The sequence below is a fragment of the Crinia signifera genome, chromosome 12, assembly GCF_055691185.1.
Source record: "Crinia signifera chromosome 12, ASM5569118v1, whole genome shotgun sequence".
Lineage (NCBI taxonomy): Eukaryota > Metazoa > Chordata > Amphibia > Anura > Myobatrachidae > Crinia > Crinia signifera.
The window spans coordinates 59,827,638-59,844,199 of record NC_139228.1 but is presented as its reverse complement, the minus strand read 5'-3'; the positions used below and the strand labels follow the sequence as shown (position 1 = coordinate 59,844,199).

The 16,562-nt window shown below is 41.2% G+C and overlaps 1 pseudogene; it reads right to left on the bottom strand.

The window, feature by feature from the left end:
- Positions 1–2,157: 2,157 nt before the first annotated feature.
- Positions 2,158–2,280, bottom strand: LOC146050837 (5S ribosomal RNA; annotated as a pseudogene).
- Between the last annotated feature and the right edge of the window lie 14,282 nt (positions 2,281–16,562).

Sequence of the window (16,562 nt, the reverse complement as noted above, 5' to 3'; positions counted from 1 at the left end):
ATCTGTGTCCAAATAATTTGTGTTAATTCAAGGTACAAGTATGATAAAAAAATAATCAATTGACAAATAAATAAAAAATATGTTGCTAAGAATTTTGTTTAAAACAATGGTAAGATGGCGCCCAATGGTGTGAATCCTTATTCAATATAACCTTATAGGGTCATCAACAATAAAAATTGTTTAAAATCCTTGAGAATGTTTATTTTCATAAAAAGTCTTTAGTTCATAAAAGTTGATAAAATTTCACTTATGACAGATCCTCTGTTACGATATGCTCAACACTTGTAAGAATAGATGGAATACTTTCACAGTAGCAAAGAATCCAACGCTTTTTGTCAATTAAAGACTTCCTCAGGTTGTTCAGTTCTGAGAGTGGCGTGTACATTATTAACATAGAGGTTATTTCACAAAATGGCTACAATACTTATTGTAGCCATTTTGAGCGATAGTGTTAGGACCTGCAGAAAAGTGGGGTCCCGTGAAGGGGGCTGCAGGCTTAAATGCATTGATCAATTCATGAACTAAATCTCCACTATTTATTAATATCTGTTAATTTAGTGTGTGCAGAGCCCCTACAATGTCTATATATATATATATATATATATATATATATATATATATATATATATATATTTATATAAACAAAAGGATGTGTGGCGCCACCTGTGAAACCTCAGTCCAGATACCAGGTATGCTAGGCAATATCCCCCTTCTAGTTACGGGGTGTCAGCCAATCTTCAATAATAAAAGTAATGGTAAGTTACTTAGGGAAAAAATGTGTGTTCAATAAATGAAGATGCGGCGACTAGTTGCTCTAGAGTAGTCTATGCTGAGTGTGCTGGTCCGCACATGTAACAAACCATAAAAAAGTTGTTTAAAAGTGGACTTAGAACACGGTGTATACTTCACTATGGGTATGATAAAAATATCAAAAGGTAGGTATAAAAAATAAATACATTTATTTAAACAAGGTAGAAAAATATTTTCAATAAAAAACAGACAATTTAATAATTTTTTTAAAAATACGTTCTATCCTAAAAGAATCCTAAAAACAATTATAAGGTGCAAAAAGAGAAAGGAGGGTGGCTTATCTTAAATAGATGAGACAGGAGGGTTATAGAGTCCCAACGCGTTTTGTCCTTCAGACTTTATCAAGGGGTGCAAGTAGACTGAGGCCAGACCTGTATTTATACTAGTATAGCTCCTGTTCCTATAGTGACATCACTTCCTGTCACTTAATATTACTATCTAAATATCAGGGTAAAAAAACGTTAAAACTGAATCTCCTATATCTTGCGCTGTAGTGCGCTACAGTAGCATTTAGACTGAGTCCATGAATTGCATGAAACCATAATGCATAAGCAGATACGAGTAAATTGGATGTGTGAGCGGTACTTCCGCCACACATCCGGTGTCCGATTTGCGCTACTGCGCATGCGCCCGCATCTAGTTGGTAACGATGCCGGCTTTCCGTACTGAGGCGTCCTCGCGCTACTGCGCATGCGTCCGTCCCTTCCGTGAGGTGTGACGTCCAGGTTCTCTAGCGGTTGGAACGACGTCTTGAGGCTGTGCATAGAGTTGTCTGCTCTGAGTGTTTCTTATTGCGGCAGCCATTTTAATGAGGACTGCTGGTCATTTGTAAGTGCAGGAGTTGCGGTGGCATTTTGTGAGGGATTTTCCTTATGGCAACATAGAGTGGGATAGAGAACAAAAACGTAAATGGACTTTTAATGACAGATTGCATTACTTTGTATTTAGGTAACGTTTTGTGGCTTGTTAACGTATTGTGGGTGACTAGAGGTGTTCACCATAAATACATATAAACTTTATGAGTGATGAGCATTAATAAAGTGATCAGTGCACAAAGTGATTAGTGCTGGTTATAGATAGCTTATTTATTAGTATATAGCATAGTGATGTGCCTATAACAAATTAATTCAAGGGTAACATGATGAAATACATTTATTTATTAGGTGAACAATGTCTAAAAATGACATACAGTTTAGTATAAAATCTAACATATAAATATTAAGATTTTAATATGTGATTTAAATATTATAAATATTATAAATATTAATATTTTAATTATAATTATTAACCCTCCCTTCGATACCACAGTAGTGTTTATATATGGCATTGACCAGTGTTCACAGGCGTAGGCTACAGCACTGAATCTTCCCGGGCGGTCTCCCATCCCCGTACTTGTCCAGCCCAACACTGCTTAGCTTCCAAGATCGGACGAGATTGGGCGTGTACCAGTAATGTGGTTTGACTGTAGAAGTGTGAACCGGTCCGATGTATAGTCGTCCAAATCGGTGGTTCGTAAGGGAGGGTATTCTAGAGTGATCGTGCTTAGAGTGATAATAAGTAAGTGGTGATAAAAGATAAACGACGAATAAAAGATAAGACCTTATAAAAACGGGGCAATTTCATAACTTTCATTAAAACCGTCTGGGTGCATGGTTTTGAGCTCGAATATCCAGAACATCTCTCTTTGTGACAGTTTATTAGCTAGGTCACCTCCTCTGGGGCCTAGTCTCACATGTTCAATTGCCTTGAAGGTGAGTCCCTCAGGGTTAGCGTCATGATGCGTCTGGAAATGTTTGTAAATTGTATGTGTTTCCACTTTGTTTTTAATATTTCTGCTGTGTTCTTGTATACGTAGTTTCAGAATCCGTTTAGTTTTACCAACGTATTTTAGTTTGCAAGGACATTCTAGCAGATAAATCACCGAAGATGTATTGCAGTTTGTGAAGTCTTTGATTTTGTAGTCTTTGCTGTTATCTGAGTTTGTGAAGCTTTTCCTGTTAGGGTGTACATGTTTGCAAATGTTGCATTTGCCGCACTTATAGGCTCCTTTGCACTTTGGTCCTGATGGGTTCTGGTTATCTTTTGAAGTTAGAAGACTGGGTGCCAGGATGTCTTTCAGGTTTCTGGATTTTTTGAAGATTAATGCAGGTCGTTGGGGGAGAATCTCTTTGAGTATTGGATCCATTAGAAGGATGTTCCAATGGTCGTTCAATGATTTCCTTATTCTTGGTTCGTGTTGGCTGAAGGTCATAATAAATGCTGTAGAATTGTTCTTATCCTCTTTTGTTTTGTACTGTAGGAGTTCCTCTCTGTTTGAGTTCTGAATTCTGGATGTCGCTTGTTGTAGAATATTTTGAGGGTACTCTTTCTCTTCAAATCTTTTCTTATAAATTTCTAGTTGTTTTGCACACTCATCCTCCTTGCTGCAATTCCTCTTGATCCTGTGGAACTGAGAGTAAGGAATATTGTCTTTCCACTTGCGTTGATGGTTGCTTTTATAGTATAAATAACTATTTGTGTCCACTGTTTTAACAAAGTTGAGTGTGTTTATGGAATTGTTTTCCCCTTGCAATATGAGGTCCAGATATTCGATTTGGTTCCTGTTGAAGTTAGATGTGAATTTCAGATTCAGCTGGTTTCCTCCTATGTATTTCAGAAATTCATCAAACATTTCTTCCGTACCTTCCCAAATAATTAAAATGTCATCTATATAACGCTTATAAAATTTGATATTATTTTTAAATTATATCAAATTTATAAAATTTGATATTATTTTTAAAAGCGTGATCGGTATAGATAAAACGTCTCTCCCAGCTACCCATAAAAAGATTAGCAAAGCTGGGGGCAAAGGTCGTCCCCATTGCAGTCCCACATTTTTGTAAAAAGAACTGGTCTAAAAATCTAAAATAGTTGTGACTTAAAATGAATTTCATTGCATCACATATAAAAGTTTTGTGGTTCGGATCCAGTTCGATATTTTCTTCAAGAAATTCTTTACATGCCATCTCATGTTCGATACATGTGTAAAGGGACTGAACATCGATGGTTGCCCAGTTGAAGGAGTTGTCCCATTCAAGATCTTTTAAAAGGTTTAAAACTGTGGTGGTGTCTTTTAAAAATGCCGGGAGATCTCTTACATATTTACTCAAGAAAATGTCCACATATTCAGAGAGTCCAGATGTCAGGGAGTCAATTCCTGCCACAATGGGGCGACCGGGTGGGTTTTCTAGAGTCTTATGTATCTTGGGCAGGAAATAAAAGATGGCGGTGATGGGGTTGGTCTTCATCAAGAATTGATACTCTTCTTTTGTGATGGTATTGCTCCGAAGGCCCTGTAGGAGTAAAGTGCGCAGTTCATCTGTAAAAGTTTCCGTGGGGTCCTTCTTGAGTGCCGTATAGGAAGATGTATCCCCCAAGAGTCTGTTGGCTACCTTTTCGTAACCGTGGACCGTGAAAATTACGAAAAGGAAGCCAACAGACTCTTGGGGGATACATCTTCCTATACGGCACTCAAGAAGGACCCCACGGAAACTTTTACAGATGAACTGCGCACTTTACTCCTACAGGGCCTTCGGAGCAATACCATCACAAAAGAAGAGTATCAATTCTTGATGAAGACCAACCCCATCACCCCCATCTTTTATTTCCTGCCCAAGATACATAAGACTCTAGAAAACCCACCCGGTCGCCCCATTGTGGCAGGAATTGACTCCCTGACATCCGGACTCTCTGAATATGTGGACATTTTCTTGAGTAAATATGTAAGAGATCTCCCAGGATTTTTAAAAGACACCACCACAGTTTTAAACCTTTTAAAAGATCTTGAATGGGACAACTCCTTCAACTGGGCAACCATCGATGTTCAGTCCCTTTACACATGTATCGAACATGAGATGGGAATAAACGCATGTAAAGAATTTCTTGAAGAAGATATCGAACTGGATCCGAACCACAAAACTTTTATATGTGATGCAATGAAATTCATTTTAAGTCACAACTATTTTAAATTTTTAGACCAGTTCTTTTTACAAAAATGCGGGACTGCAATGGGGACGACCTTTGCCCCCAGCTTTGCTAATCTTTTTATGGGTAGCTGGGAGAGACGTTTTATCTATACCGATCATGCTTTTAAAAATAATATCAAATTTTATAAGCGTTATATAGATGACATTTTAATTATTTGGGAAGGTACGGAAGAAATGTTTGATGAATTTCTGAAATACATAGGAGGAAACCAGCTGAATCTGAAATTCACATCTAACTTCAACAGGAACCAAATCGAATTTCTGGACCTCATATTGCAAGGGGAAAACAATTCCATAAACACACTCAACTTTGTTAAAACAGTGGACACAAATAGTTATTTACACTATAAAAGCAACCATCAACGCAAGTGGAAAGAGAATATTCCTTACTCTCAGTTCCACAGGATCAAGAGGAATTGCAGCAAGGAGGATGAGTGTGCAAAACAACTAGAAATTTATAAGAAAAGATTTGAAGAGAAATAGTACCCTCAAAATATTCTACAACAAGCGACATCCATAATTCAGAACACAAACAGAGAGGTACTCCTACAGTACAAAACAAAAGAGGATAAGAACAATTCTACAGCATTTATTACGACCTTCAGCGAACACGAACCAAGAATAAGGAAATCATTGAACGACCATTGGAACATCCTTCTAATGGATCCAATACTCAAAGAGATTCTCCCCCAACGACCTGCATTAATCTTCAAAAAATCCAGAAACCTGAAAGACATCCTGGCACCCAGTCTTCTAACTTCAAAAGATAACTAGAACCCATCAGGACCAAAGTGCAAAGGAGCCTATAAGTGCGGCAAATGCAACATTTGCAAACATGTACACCCTAACAGGAAAAGCTTTTTTTAACCGGTTTCGTCATCTGGGGACTTCGTCAGGGGGAAGTCCCCAGATGACGAAACCGGTTGGGCGTGGCCTAAACTGACAATGCTGTGCTTTTTGAGTTCCTGACCACGGAGGCCCTGGCGGCGGCGAAAAGGCTGGTCCCGGCTATTCAAGTCGTTGGTGCACTGTGTTGGATATCACTGTGGCAAGCTGTTTGCTGTTATCTATGATGTATGTGAGCCTGCACTTTTAGTAAAATTTGTTTTACACTTTGCTCATATCTGCGCTTTTTCTCCAATTTCTTTCTACATGTGATTGGGACAATTAAAGCTACGGTCTGGCTTTATTTGGAGAGAGCTGCACTACATCCTGACCCAAGGACGCACTCCTATTTTCTGAAGCTTGTGGCTGTGCGCAGTCTGGATCTACATTTTGTATATATATATATATATATATATATATATATATATATATATATATATATATGGAAGAGAAAAGATACCCAGCGCACAAGTCCTCAGTATAGAGTAATAAAGTCCACAATGATATCCACCATGTGTGCAGTCTCTGTCACGAATCCTACCAAAGATCCAAGAGTAGACACTTGCAAAATAAAGGAGAGAAACGCACCAATGAGCCAAGTATAAACAACACTATTTTACTGTTTTATGCTCACATACATGGGGGTTTAAAATTAGATGCTTGCCAGCCACATGAAAATCCGATCTCTGCAACAAGATGACCCATGGCATTCACAGGGAAGGAAACCGCTCAGCCGCCGACCAGGGACCACGGACTCAGTGTTCACCACTCACTGGATACAGCCGCACGTGCAGGATTCACCGGTGGACCAAGGACGTCTCCACGTCGGACCAAAGCAAGCCACGCCAGGGCATTATAAAGTAACAATTATGCTATACACCACTTAGTTATTAGGGTAAAATACCTGAAATTTAATAATGTTTGTTTACGTAATATGTATAAGATTATGGTTATCTGATGGGATTATGTGGACAATTTGAATTTAATAAGGACTTTTATATCAAGCCTTTTCCGGTCAGAATGAAAACACACTAAAACCTGGTGTGCTGAACAGAATGGCCACACTTTTATTTATTGGTCTTTAAAAAAACACCTATTAGGAAGTAACTAAGATAGACCAATATATGCATAAAATGATTATTACATCACTCCAGGTCCGCCACCTATGGAGGTGAAATTCGAGGTGGACTTTATTGCGGCACCCCTTGTTTACCCCTAAGTGGGTGGAGCTTATTCATAGGCCCCAAGGTCACGGTATGTAAATATAAAATATTTTTTAATAATTATTATCACTTACCCCTCTAGAATGAACCCAGAATTTTAGTGATTAATTGAACAACCTTACTTCTTCCTAGGCCACCATTTAAAACTATATTAGACCTGCCATTAGTGAAGGAATCCCCCTGAAGGGATAACCGTCTATCCAGGAATTTAAAACCTGAGGTAAGACACCCTACAAAAAGCTCTATCACACAAATGAGTGTATATCCTCCATTGTCTTTCTTTTTCGCTTGCTCACCCTCCGATCCCAAATATTATTATTTTTATAGATAGATTTTATAGAGTGCGAAGACACTCTTCTTTCATCAAACTTGTCAAGATTTTTGTATAAACCTTTTTGGTATGTATACCCCATACCTATTTTGATAAATATGTTGGTTTAGTGTTTTTGTAAAAACACTTATTCTGTTTTATTTGTACCACTTGTAGCTATACCCCTCACGAAGTCCTGTGCGATGAAACGCGTTGGATTTTTATGAATAAAGGATCACTTATCCTAATAGGAGTCTCCTTCTTATTTGGAAAAACGGATGAAAGAACTTTTTAATTTCTTATAAGAATACCAGTAGAATGGACTAATTGTGAACAAGCTAGGTGGTACTCATTATAGCGCACTCCGATAACCCCCTTCTACATCTTTGTACACCTTTTGGCTCTCACTAACAGGAGAACCATATCGGAGGAGCTGCTGTCTCTTTAGGTTGAGCGCACTGCAGAGGTTAAACCATTGTATGTATACATTGAATGTCCCAAACATTTTTTGTCCAACAAAAAAACAGGTTGTTTTAAGTGTCCCTGCACGACGTGTAAATTTCTGGTGACAGGTGACACTTTTTTTCACCCCCATTTGGGGACAACATTTTTCATCTGACATCATCTGAAGGTGCGAGAGTACACACGTGGTGTACCTACTTGATTGCCCATGTGGCCTCTCCTATATCGGCAAAACCAGCTGATAATTTAAGGAGCAGATGGAGGCCCACCGCTCCTTAATTAAACTTGAGATTAGTTCCAGAACCAGTGACCAACCGGTCACAAGGCATTTCTTGCAGGCTGGGCATAATCTCACCATCTTAAAATACCGCATGATAGATCATGTCCCCTCACTGAGGAGAGGGGGAGATATAAATGCTATACTGCTATGCAGGGAAGCATTTTGGATTAATAAATTGGATACCATTACTCCACGGGGTCTAAATGATATGATGCCGTTATCAAGTCTTTTGAACCGTTAATCACTTGAGTCTAGGACAGGGTCTTGCATATTAATATTTCCCAATTGCATACACATGTTATATGTTTGAGATTGTACTATGACTTATATAATGTAATGTAAGATCATTGTTAGGGATCATTATTACAGATGTGTTTATGGTATTGTTTATATACAACTATAGATAGCCAGCAAACACTTTTTTCAGTATGTCCTATGTACATGTTTTTATATCTATCACAGATGCCGCATCACCATGGCAATGGGACGCTGTACGTGGATTCCGATGTGACTGTGTCATCAATGTGCGCCCACTGTCCATCGGGTGCTGACAGGGTGACGTCATCGGGATGCCACCCAGCATGGACGGACGCTGTGGCGTGGCGGCAGAATGTGACACCGGGTGGGGATATAAGGTAAGATTTTTGGTTTATGTATTGTTGTATCGTGATGAAATTCTATCAAGAATGAAATGTTGTTTGCTTTATTGACTCAGCCTGATTTATTTGTTATTTACTACGAGGTCTGCACATTGTGCCTCCTACAAATCGAGAGTGAGTCTTGATAACGGCACTCAATCCCTCTGGGCTGGATATTGCCTTGGTGCCTTATCAGTACACCAAAGTACTATCAACGTTTAATTTTTTTTTCAAACTTTCATAAGGATTGAAATAAAATTGAAACGTTGATAGCACGTTGGTGTCCAGCATCTTATTAGCACCATTTTACAAAGACCTAAAAAGTGCCACCATATACCCTGTTATATAAATATAATATATAATATACAGTATATACCACCTCTGGTGATGAATCACTCCCTTTAGGGACCAAGACAAGTGCTATGCTAAGACAGCCCACAGCATTCTCAACACCTCATTCATTAAAACATTCATTCGGCTCATGGAACAACAGACAGGGTCTCTAAAGCAAATTTCTTCACTCAAACCTGTCTACCATAATTTATCTATAGAAGAGCACTATCAGTTCACAAGGACATAATTATTCATGGTTCAAATAAGGGTGGAGCCATAGTAGTATTAAATATTGAAGATTATCTCAAAGAATGTGATCGGCAATTGAGTGATACCAGCACTTACAGTCAGTTGGAGAAGTATCCAATATGGTCATTTAAACTTGAATTGAACAGCATCTTCAGTCAAGCCATGAATGATGGATCTATTTCTCAAGAATTAAAAATGTCACCCCCCCTGTTCTATTTGACTATAAGATTTATAAGGGCCTTAAAGACCCCCTGGATGCCTGATTATTTCAGCCCGGGGGTACTTGTACCATCCTGTGTGTCTTTTTTGGATAGCCTTTTAAACCCTTGTCTCCAAGCATTGCATTGTTATCTTATGGACACCACAACATTACTTATTATTTTGAGGGACCTTGATTTACATCGCATGTATGTGCACTGCCGATGTCACTAGCCTCTATACCAGCATCCCTCATGATGCAGATTTAGAGGCATCCAGGCATTTATTACACAATAACCCATTATATCACGGTCCACCCATTGATTTGTTTTTAAAATTGTTGACCCTGGTACTTACCAGAAACTTTTTTCTACATGCTGAATTTTTTTTTCCTACAGAAATCAGGTGTGGCCATGGTGTCTGTGGTGGCCTTGGCTTATGCAAATAAATACATGCATGGAGTGGAGCAATTCCTTTTCTACTGAGGGGGTCAGCTTATCGTCAATGTCATAGTATATCATCATTATATTGAGGATTTTCTGATCTTCTGGTCAGGCAGTCCGCAAACCTTAATTGATTTGCTGACTGAGCATAATGCAAATAACATTATTATTATCAAGCTAACTTTTAACATCAATTCCCAACATGTACAGTTTCTAGATTTGGATATTGCTCTAAATTCAGTACAGTTGGTGACTGCCTTCTATATCAAGGAGATAGACAGGAGCACCATCCTGTGACAAAATAGTTCTCATCCTCCATCATTATGTTGAGGTTTACCCTACTCACAGCTATTGTGGTATGATTAGGGTGTGAACCCCAAACCATAAACACTGTTTAGAATGGTTACAGCGGAATGATACAATGTGGGTGTACTCCAAAGCTGTGACCGCTGTTCAGAACAGACACAGCAGTTCCTACACTGACTCTGTTGGCCTTCTTGTGGATTGCTCCAGCAATACTAGGCTTCACCTAAAATAGCCATGTCTGAAGGGGTGAATTAGGTCCGCCCCAACTCCGGTGCCACCAGGTCTTACATGGGACAAAGAGACAGTTATTCCTAGAGAAAGTACAAAACGAACTAAAAAACCTTAAACAAGGTAATGGAAACAAAATGGAGTAGCCAGTCCACCGCAAAACTAGTAAGCGATCTAATCGCACAAGTGACCTAGTCACAGAAACAAGGCTAAAGTGTCCAAGTCACATACACAATGAAACAAACAAGACAAAGCAGAGCAAACCATACAACAGATAAAAAAACTCCACACTGAATACAAAATAACACAGCTAAGAGGGAAAAAGCCCTTAAGGCACAAGAACATAGCACAGCACTGATTGTGGCGCAATGAAGATATATATACCCTGAGGTGAGATCCATGACAAGAGAAGGCATACCAGAGAACATGAAATCAGAGTATATAAAGAAACAGGTTTCCAGAAGAAAACTCACAGACAACTGAAGTAACCAGATGCTGACGGAGGAATATCCAGGATAACTGACACAGGCCCAGCCGGGACTGAGTGGAGCAGACAGGAGGCAGGATTGACAGCTAATGGAAGCTGGAATCTGGCTGCATGCTCAGGGAAACAGGCCTGGAACAAAAGACACCTAATGGATCTAACTGACCAGATTACTGGAAGCAGTAAAAAAGCTAGCAGCTGCAAACTGTGAACTACAGGCTGTAACCAACATCAGGGTCTGCGTCTGCAGTAAGTTTAAAGGGAGCAAGCACCAATCAGAGCTGGAAGGGCTACTGAAGAACAGATTACATGCAGGTAAGCTGACCAGCAGATGAGCTAATTAATCAGAAGCCTTGTGTGTAGAACAACAGACAGGATTGAGCTGCAATAGCACCGACTCACCATATAAGGCCACCAGAGAATCTCATACAAGAAGCATGAGAATCCTGGAATGCTCACAGGAAATTACATGAAAATATCAAAGAGGAATGAGCCACAGTGGTGGCTCATAACATATTGCACGTAGGGTGCATTACTTCTGAGAAAGACTTAGTACCAGCAGCTTTGGATTTGATGGTGGATAAATGTATCCAAAGAGGCTAACATCAATCCATGTTAGAGAAATCTAAAGAAAAGGTATTAAAGATCGTTAGAAACCAAATGCTGGAAGCAAATAATGACTGTTAGGTTACAGAAAATGGTCAGATACTCCCCTGGGTTAATACATTTTCAGTGAATAGTAAAATCACCACCTGTAATGCTAAAAAAAATGGTGGCCTATGGTGACCTCATATAAGGAATTACCTTCATTAAAGAACATGCACTTACTGCCTAGTTATTCTAGACATTGCTATATTAAAGATACTGTGGTTACACTTGACATTTCAGGTTGGGACAAACAGACACAACACACTTTTTGACTAGAGAAAATGGGTGTTTTTGCTTCTTACCATACGCACACAAGTAAATATTTTCCCCTCATGTGCAGTTCTATTTATATTATATATTTATTTATATGTCTGTGTGGTCTGTCCTATGTAGGGAAGATCCAGCGAGATTCAGAGCCTAGCCCTTCATAGGACAACCATACATCAGGCTGAAGAAGGACAATAGTCCGAAATGCATCAGGCTGTTGACATGTTTTAATACCCCTGGAGCCTGAGGTGGACGCATGCTTAGATTTTAGGACTGTGGAGCTGGCACCCTCTCCTACACTTACCCTTATTCCATCTTGGGACTGCATGGTGAGTACATCCTACAGAGCAACCAGGAGTATTCCACAATAGGTGGTTATTTGCAGGGCCTTCTTAACACATGGGCTTGAAGGGCAGTTTCCCTGGGGCCCCAAAATGTTAAGGGCCCAAAATCCTACCACTCCTGTTGGCCTCCTGATTGCAGTAAGTATACACCCCCACTACTGTACCCATGTACACCTCCACATGATGGGTCCCAGTTGCATGGCATGGCACAACATATATAGCCCAAATAAATAATACAGGACTCAGGATGGCGGCAACCGATGGAGGCCAGTGGGAAGGCGGTTGGGACTGATGGTTGGTGGGGTGGTGACCGACGGCTGGTGGTGAATGGCGATTCTATTGCCAGCCCCCGCAAGCATGAGCTACACTCCATTTGTATATCTATTATGTATATATATATACATATGCTACAATAGGAAAACAGAGGGGGTATATTATTATTATTATTATTAATTATTATTATATATTAATAATTATTATTATAATTATTATTATTGTATTATTAATATATTATTATAGTGTAATAATTTTCTTTAATAATTTAATACTCGTATCAAATATTTCCTCTGTTGTGGGCTAAAATACCACAAGATTTTTATATCTACCAGTACCACGTCAAATCAGCATGCAGGCTCTCCAGCAGGACTCCAGAACCACACACCGCACAGACCGTCCTCCACAAATAGCACTGTGTGCTGGGAACACCCTCCTCCATACAGCAGCTGGAAGCAATAGCCAGGCAGGATCCACATACATATGCCACACACAGTCACAGATGCCCATTAGATATGCCACACACACATGCCCATTATACATATGCCACAGAAATGACCATTACAGACATGCCACACATCAAGATGCCAATTATACATATGCCACAAACCATGATGCCCATCATACTGTACATATGCCACACATGGTGATTTTATATTGCAAAAATAAAATGGAAAGTGTGCAGGATTATCAGCAGAGCCAGTACCTTGAACTTCAAGCAGTACCTCTTTCCCAGCTCAGCCTCTGTTTATCAAAGTTTTCAGACTTTCAACTTCCACTAACAGTGCGGAGGTCAGTGCCAGTGTAATTATTCTGGCAGGTCACGCAGGCAGGGGCGGGAGAGCACGTGTCTCAGGCAAGCTGTGGGCGCGAGTCACTATGGATGTGCAGCGTGCACTGCACAGAGACGTGTTGTGCCTGCATCAATGGAGTCAGAGGTGGTAGGACTGACATGGCAGGTCAGATCCGGGCTGTGGGCGGAAGCTTCCACTGGGCGGCTCAGTGAGCACTGAATTCCCAGACATTGTATAGTCCGGGGCAGCCACCAGTCCGGACTCCAGATGCCGGTCTCAATTACCAGACCTAGATCTGAATGAATGAAATATTATTATTAGATACTTTGTTCTTTACATAGTTGAATGTACTGACAACAAAATCACACAAAATTATCAATGGAAATCAAATGTATTAACCCATAGAGGTCTGAATTTGGAGTCACAATCAAAATTAAAGTGGAAAAACACACTACAGGCTGATCCAACTTTGATGAAATGTCTTTAAAACAAGTCAAAATGAGGCTCAGTAGTGTGTGTGGCCTCCACCTGCCTGTATGACTTCATACAATGCCTTGGCATGCTCCTGATGAGGTGGTGGATGGTCTTCTGAGGGATCTCCTCCCAGACCTGGGCTAAAGCATCCACCAACTCCTGGACAGTCTGTGGTGCAATGTGGCGTTGGTGGATGGATCGATGATGTCCCAGATGTGCTCAATTGTATTCAGGTCTGGGGAATGGCCAGGCCAGTCCATAGCATCAATGCCTTTGTCTTGCAGGAACTGCTGACACACTCCAGCCACATGAGGTCTAGCATTTTCTTGCATTAGAAGGGACCCAGGGCCAACCGCACCAGCATATGGTCTCACAAGGGGTCTGAAGATTTCATCTCAGTACCTAATGGCAGTCAGGCTACCTCTGGCGAGCACATTCCGGGCTGTGCAGCCCCCAAAGAAATGTTACACTACACCATTACTGACCCCCTGCCAAACTGGTCATGCTGGAGGATGTTGCAGACAGCAGAACATTCGGTACTCTTTACCTAGAACGGCGCCAGCGATTGAAATCGCGGTCGTCGTGGGTAAAAATCGCGGTCATCGCGGTAATCACGGGCATCGCGGGTAAATCGGGATGGCCGCGATGCCCGCGATTTTCCCATAGGGAACAATGTTAAAAAGCCTGATTGACCGCGATTTTACACTTAAATGCCTCCGACCTTTTCATGCCCTACTATCCACGTCGGCGTGGCGTGAGAATATAATAGTGTGGCGAGCGCAGCGAGCCACCGAGCCCGAAGCGTGGCGAGCGCAGCGAGCCCTGCGAGGGGACGCGGATACCTTCACAGGTAGACGCGTCCCCTCGCGGGCTTCACAGGTGTCCGCGTCGCCACGGACACCTGTGAAACCCGCGAGGGGACGCGCATAACTGTGAAGGTATCCGCGTCCCCTCGCGGGGCTCGCTGCGCTCGCCACGCTTCGGGCTCGGTGGCTCGCTGCGCTCGCCACACTATTATATTCTCACACCACGCCGACGTGGATAGTAGGGCATGAAAAGGTCGGAGGACGCGTACCGCCGCCCCTCGCGGGCTCGCTGCGCTCGCCACGCTTCGGGTTGGCGTGGATCGTGGGGTGGCGTTAAAAATTTGGGGGGACATTTAAGGGTTAATGGGCTCTGTGGCCCATTTAACATTGATTCCTATGGCCAAATCGGGTGGATTGAGGCATTTAACAGTAAAATCGGGTCCATCGCGCCTTTTAACATTGATTCCTATGGGAAATCGTGAGCATCGCGTCACGGGCATCGCGGGTACATTTATGGCCGGCCGCGACGCGACCGACACGATTTTCATGTTTAACATTGGTTTCAATGGGAAATCGCGGGCATCGCGTCGGTCGCGTCGCGGCCATACATAAATGTACCCGCGATCAGCACGACGGGCGCCGTTCTAGGTAAAGAGTACCGAACATTCTCCTTGGTGTCTTCAGACTCTGTTACATTTGTCACTTGCTCAATGTGAACCTGCTTTCATCTATGAAGAGCACAGGGCGCCAGTGGTGGATTTGCCAATCTTGGTGTTCTCTGGCAAATGCCAAACGTCCTGCATGGTGTTGGGCTGTAAGCACAACCCACACCTGTGGACGTCGAGCCCTCATACCACCCTCATGGAGTCTGTTTCTGACCGTTTGTGTAGACACATGCACATTTGTGGCCTGCTGGAGGTCATTTTGCAGGGCTCTGGCAGTGCTCCTCCTGTTACTCCTTGTACAATGGCGGAGGTAGCGGTCCTGCTGCTGGGTTGTTGCCCTCTTTCGGCCTCCTCCATGTCTCCTGGTGTACTGGCCTGTCTCCTGGTAGCGCCGCCAAGCTCTGGACACTATGCTGACAGACACAGAAAACCTTCTTTCCACAGTTCGCATTGATGTGCCATCCTGGATGAGCTGCACTACCTGAGTCACTTGTTTGTGTTATAGACTCTGTCTCATGCTACCACTATAGTGAAAGCACCACCAGCTTTCAAAAGTGACCGAAACATCAGCCAGAAATCATAGGAGCGGAGAAGTGGTCAGTGGCCACCACCTGCTGAACAACTGGGGGTGTCTTGCTAATTGCCTATAATTTCCACCTGTTGTCTATTCCATTTGCATAACAGCATGCAAAATTGATTCTCAATCAGTGTTGCTTCCTAAGTGGACAGTTTTATTTCACAGAAGTGTAATTGGCTTGGAGTTACATGGTGTTGTTTAAGCGTTTCCTTTATTTTTTTGAGCAGTGATCACCATGGGAATCATAGTTACAAGTCATATAATGTGTTTAGTAAATAGATAAATAGACTGGATTTTTCAAAGCATAACCTCCTCTCCATTTTCTGGCATAACATGACCAACAAAGAGCTTGGTGACCAGCTGGCTCAAATTTAAGAGGTCAGGTTACACTTTTGTGGGATTTTTAGGAGAGAGAAGCATTTTTTCTCAGGGACATTCATGTAAATATCCCTTTTATTGAGAGAACATTGAGTTATACTGAAGAAGAACAACAACGGGTGAAAATGACATTTCTTCAGCTTCCTGTTACACCAGACATGCTGTTGAAGAGTCTCGATAGCAAATAGATTTTATTGCATCCATACAATAAATGTCCAAACAGATGGAAAAAAAAATTAAAGCATTTAAAAATATTAACCATTAAGAAGGATAGCAAATGTGGAAAAGACATGAAACTATAAAGTTATATTTCAAAGAGTATGGCACAACATTAAGAACAAATCTTGATTTTATAGACTAAATTTTGTTCATCTGAAAAATCTGGACAAAAAAGAATTCCTTTTATAAAAACACATGACATATATTACCTATCAGGAAATCTAAAGAATGCTCAAAAAATGC